A 6,000-nucleotide genomic window follows, 5' to 3' on the forward strand; every position below is an offset into this window, starting at 1 on the left:
AATTGCATGCCCTTCAGAGTGTTAGCATCCTCCAAGTACTCTATTTTACTGGACAGACCACTGGTTTGAAAATAAGGAGACATAGATTCCAGTCTCAGCTGTACCATTTTCTGACCATGGTCTCTGAAAAATAAGGTCTTGGATCTAGATAAACTCTATGATGCCTTCAGGCTTAAGATACTTTTATTCTATATATTGAAAGAAATAAAAGTCCTTGAAAGTGAGGGATTCAAGTAACTCAGTTTTTTATGTTGAAATGCACAGAAAAGGTCACATGGATTATCTGTTTTACCTTCTCAGAAGTAAGCTGGCTTAGGAGTCTAGCTGAGTCACTTAGCCTCTGAGTCTCAGGGGCCTCTATTGTAGAATAAGAGAATTAAACTAGATACCTCAGTATATTTTAAATGAGATATGTGATTCATGAACTCAAGATAATCATGTGGAATACTTTGGTGTTGGAGAGCTCCTTGGCCTTGGTCAGTTTATGATTTCAACATTGGTTAGTATGCATAAATCATGTATTACATAAACACTGTCCTGACCCAGAGTGCTGGGCCTAAACATTTAGGGCACCTTTTCTCTGCCTCTTTCTCCTTTTTAGTTCAGTCAGCCTTGACCATTCCAAAAAGTTAGAGAAAGAGAGAAAGCTGGGCACTCTAGCATTTCTTAGCATTCTCCTAAGCATGAGTGGTGATAGAGGCTATCACATCCTCAATATAATCTTCTTTCACCAACCAACAAACTCACAGAGTTAACACAGACATGTCTTCTTATTAGCTGCTAGTATGTCAAAAATCATCTTTCCTAATGCTCTCTTCCTTTTTATTTTAGCTACCATTAATGGGACACTTACTAGCTGCCTACATATTATACTAAGCCCTTTCTCTATATCATTCCATGTAATCCACATGACAATCCTGAGATATTAGCATTATGACTCCATTTTACAGTACAGAAAATTAAAGCTTAGAGAACCTAAACTTCTAACTGAGGTCACAAGGTCATCTCAAGCCCCTAGTAGCAGAACCAATCTTCAAAGTCAGACTTATAAACTCCACAAACTACACTGTCTCTACATTACGTTGTCATGTCTCCATTTAAAAATATTTTTCAAACATGAAACATCTATTATTATCCTCCTTTGTTTTACATGTCTCCCTCACTATCTGAGCTTTCACTATCCAAATATTTGCTATAATAATTTGAAAAGATGTTTTATTAAAAAACTCAGCATCCAAACTGAAAATTCACTTTAACAAATTTTTCATGCACACAGGTGTTTACGTTAGAGGGAGCAGACTATACTGAGGCCTTATCTCAGCTATTCTTCCCCCAGGACCACATTGAGGACTCCTGTTACTTAAATGTGTCATGCTTTACTAATATCACCTTCCCTGAACTATTAAGTGAAGTGTTTTTTAAAGAGTGCAAAAGTCAATGAATAAAATACTAAAAATAAAGAGATAGCTAATTAACTGATTAACTAAAGGACCTATAAAATATTATGATTTAGGAGAAAATTTGGAAGTGGTAAAGTGAGTTGAGGTAAGAGAAAGCTGTCATTTTCTTCTAAACATATTCCAATGAGGCCTCTACTCAATAATGCCCATGTGACAAGGATAATCCACATCACCAAGGACTCCACATTGCCAAAAACAAATAGTTAATGTTCGACCTCCCTTTTACTCAGCTTCTCACCAGAATTAAACACAGTTCTTTGGGCTCTTTTTCTTGAAATATTTTCTTTATTTAGCTTTTAGGATAGCATGTTCTCTTGTTTCTCTTTTTATTCAAACAACTGTTGTTTCTCATCTTTCTAACATCTGAATGCTGGAGGCACCCACATGTTAGTTTTGGACTTATCTCTTCTCTGTCTGTGTTTACTCCCAAGGTAACCTCATCCAATTTAAATGCTATCTATGCACAGATGACTATGAAATCTGTCTTCAGTCTGATGTCCTTGTTGTATTTCATCACAGCTCTCCGTATCTTGTAGCCCTACTTGCTCTCTAAATTACAAAAAGAAACTGATTTGTAGCATTTGATGAGTTTTGTAGTGCAAATGCTCCCACCATGGCCAATTTCAAGCTACCCTTGTGACACTGGCTTTCTTGAACCAGTGGCATTTGATTCCACACAACCACTGGATATATCTAACTGTGTAATTGAAATCTCTCCTTGGATGTCAAGTAGGCTTCTCAGATGTATAATCAAAACACAGTTCTTAAGTTCTTCCTTTCCTAAAGCTGCTTCTTCACTAATTTTCTTCTTCTTCTTAAATAGCTCCACTGTTTACCCAATGTCTCATCTAGAAATCTTAGGAAAGGGCCTACGACTATCCCCTTTAACCTTCCGTTTAAAAGGTTAACAGTTAAAAGTTTGTGAAAGGAGTTTGACAAACTACTAGAAACCTGAGGGTAGAATTATTCTGGGACATAGGACACTGACCCAGTTTTGTCTCCGGAATAAACTTGCAGACTCAAAGCTCAGTTCTAGAAACAAGAAGGCGTTAGTGAACATCTCTTAAACCTTAGTGAACACCTCTTAAAAAGAAGCACATGCAGTGTTACCAGAAACATTTCTAGAATCATTATGTAACACCATATATAAAATGGGCAACGGTATGGTCAAAATTGAACTTTATCCATCTTGTAATGCCCACCTTCGCAAGAGAGCAACACAGACAGCTTTGAGAACCCAACAGGGAGTCTGGGCACCTAGGAAAGCCATACTGAATTAGTGATACATCTGCTCCTGCCCTGTGTGGCCACATTGTTGCTCATAAGATTTATATTTTGGGGCAATTAGAATGGATATTTAATATAATCATGCTCCTGTGTGTTTGTACATGAGAGTGTCTGTGTGAGCATATGTTTTCTTCATGCCAATTCACAGCTCAACAGAAAATCTGTACTCCATATACCAGCAGGAACGGAAACTGAAAGTAGCTCTGATTCTCCATATTTTTATTATAAAATATTTAAAACACACAGAGAATTGCACAGGATAATATAACAATCTATCCAACAAGGAGATTTAACCTGAGATAAATATGAGACGTTTATTTTGCATAGTTGCAGTTGTTTTTGTGTCCTTCCTTGAACCAATTTCTCTTTCTTTTTCTCCAGATATAACCATTACCATGAAGGTAATATATATTCCCCGGAAGAAGACTTATTCTGAGAGTGCCTGGTACTCATATTCGAGGCATGCAGGGCTTGATGCTACTACATTCTGATGGAAATGTATGTCCTTCTGCGTCTCAAACCTTCAGCAGTTACTGTAGTATCGTTCCTTCTGCCAATAATATCTCTAGCCTGACTCTGGAATGCATTCCCAAGAATAGTCTCTGCAATATGAGCTAGACTGCCAGAAATGTCCATTTTGGGGAGGAGTTCTTTAGAAAATCAAAAGTTTGTGCTTAGTCATTAAAAACGACCATGCAGGGGCCGGCCCCGTGGCGCAGCGGTGGAGTTCACAGGTGCTGCTTCCTGGAGGCCCGGGGTTCGCTGGTTCGGATCCCGGGTGCGGACATAGCACTGCCTGGCACACCATGCTGTGGTAGGCGTCCCACATATAAAGAAGAAGAAGATGGGCACAGATGTTGGCTCAGGGCCAGGCTTCCTCAGCAAAAATGACGGGGACTGGCAGTAGTTAGCTCAGGGCTAATCTTCCTCAAAAAAAAAAAAAAAAAAGACAAAACAATGACCAATGCACTGCCTTTCCTCCTTCCTCCCATGTCACTTTCATCCTCATAGAAATTAAAACAGTCCTAGGGTATACTTTCAAACTAGTCTTTCAAAGTCCACTGTGCTTCGAGTTTTTCCTTTGCCCCAGAGTTCTCTTACATAATCACAGCTATGTTTCAAAATAACTCTACCCTGATCAGAGTGTTCAATTTATTTCTGGTGCAGATTTGCTCCTGAAGGAGTCTCAGATATCCTCACTAGTACTCTACATGAAACAAATAAGAAAAATCACAGCTATGTGATCAGATATGCAAAAAGATAAAGAAATAAAATGTTAAAATAAGTACATTATATTGTATATTAATATATTTGACATTAACATTATATATTCATGTATATGCTATATATTTGTTTAAAATACAAATGTCCATGTACATATTTTTTAAGCACATATTTTGTTATATACTTATAAAACTAGGCTTCTAGAACACTCTGTTTCTCCTATTTGAGCCTTGCATGGTACGTTATCTGCTATAGGTATATGTACACATTATATTATTGACTAGAATGTGGCCTCCTCAGGGTTGAGAATGTGGCAACTCAATTTATGATTTCTACATTCTGCTTTACATTGATTTCTGGAAGACAGTAGGTATACAAAACTTATGGCATTATGAAATTGTAGCCACAGAAGGAAAAGTGACCAATGGAAATATCACAGAAAGAATAAATGTCAAAAATAAAACAGATCTTTGGAAAACCTGAGTGCCTTTATTCTGCTCTGGGAACGAGTTGAGGCATGTAGACAACCAAGGGTCTACATTAGGGGATCTACTGGTCATGATATGGGCAGGTGAATAAAACTTGGTAGAGTAAATAGAGAAAAAGAAAGTAAAATTTTAGGATGAAAGTCAGATCAAATGTGAGTGCCCAACAGTTTCAGCCCATAGATAGAGACAGCTAGAATGAGCTTCTCTCCCATCCTCACAACAAGAAAACTTCTGGGAAAACAGGTTTTTTGAATTTATAAGAGAACTTAGGTCACAAGGAGAAATAACCTAAAATAGGGAGAGTCAGACGTCAGTAATGAATAGCAAGACTTAAGCAGTTACTTATCTGGGACATTCCCACTGAATGCCACATAAGTTGGTAAGAAGAATGAAGTAGAAAATTTTAATGAATTGCTAAAGGCTAAGTGTAGATTAGTGAGAGAGTGTGAAGCTACTATGGGCCACAGACATAGAGAGGTTCATACATTCTTCCAGGCTTTTCCACCAGGTGGAAGATGTGGGAGAACCCCAAGAAAGCTTCACCATGGTACTGGCTAGGAGAGGGTACTAGGAGTTACTGCTGCCACTCTGCCCGGTTCCAACTCCACTATCTCCCCTCTGAAACAAGCCAGTCAACCTGCATCAGAGAAAGCAACCAAAATTTGGCTTGAGGGCAATGGTGGAAATTCACTGTAGCAAGGGGAGGGAAACAGAAAACCAAGCCCCATCCCTGGGAAGTGAGGAGGGATAAATGCAAGACCAAGTATTTCATCTGGAGGAAGGCAGGGACACTTGTAAAGTCTATAACCCCCAGGCCCAGGTTCACAGCGCCTAAAACTAAGGCTTAAATAAAACATCAGACATTGATGTCTTACTACACATGTACAAGCATGGAGTAAAAATAACATTGGAGTACAGCAGGGAGAGCTACAAGAAACAGATTCTCTCTGGGAGTGAATGAAAGACCCAGAGGTGTGTGGGGAGACCCAAAACCAATGTGAGCACACTTCAAGCCCAGACCAATCCCTGAATAGATTAACTCAAATCACCACCACATTAAAGGGCTAGAAGAAGAAAAGCCATGATTACCTCCAAGTATAAAAATTATTTATGTCAGTACCTACTGTCCTGCACAAGATGCCTGGCTTTAGTCTGAAGAGACAAAGCAAAGATCAGAACCAGATTCACATACTCACAGACGTTGAAATTATCAAATAAGAAATTTTAAAGTAACTATGATTAGTATGCTAAAGCCTCTATTAGAAAGATGACACAAGATCAGATAAGTCATGTCATCACACATGGAAGCCATAAAAAAAGAATAAAATAGTGATAATAAAAATAAAACCAAAAACCCCGGTAACAGATATGGAGAAGGCCTTTAATGAGTTTAACAGTAGACTCAGCACAGTCAAGAAAAGAATCAATGACCTTAAAACAGATTAATAGAAATTACCCAAATTGAAACATAAAGAGAAAAAAAGAGTGAGAAAAAAATTCAGAGCATCAGAGAGATAAGGGACAATATCAACTGGTTTTAA

General features: G+C 38.2%; 1 long non-coding RNA gene across 2 annotated transcripts in view; it reads left to right on the forward strand.

Annotated features, from left to right (window-relative positions):
- LOC123284789 (uncharacterized) overlaps nt 1-4,439 on the forward strand; it is a 471,184-nt gene extending 466,745 nt beyond the window's left edge. For both annotated transcript variants that reach the window (XR_011502339.1, XR_011502338.1), the window contains exon 10: nt 3,129-4,439. This is a non-coding gene — a long non-coding RNA (uncharacterized lncRNA). The remainder of the gene's footprint in view (nt 1-3,128) is intronic.
- The last annotated feature ends 1,561 nt before the right edge of the window (nt 4,440-6,000 follow it).

Source organism: Equus asinus, chromosome 3 (genome assembly GCF_041296235.1).
Source record: "Equus asinus isolate D_3611 breed Donkey chromosome 3, EquAss-T2T_v2, whole genome shotgun sequence".
Lineage (NCBI taxonomy): Eukaryota > Metazoa > Chordata > Mammalia > Perissodactyla > Equidae > Equus > Equus asinus.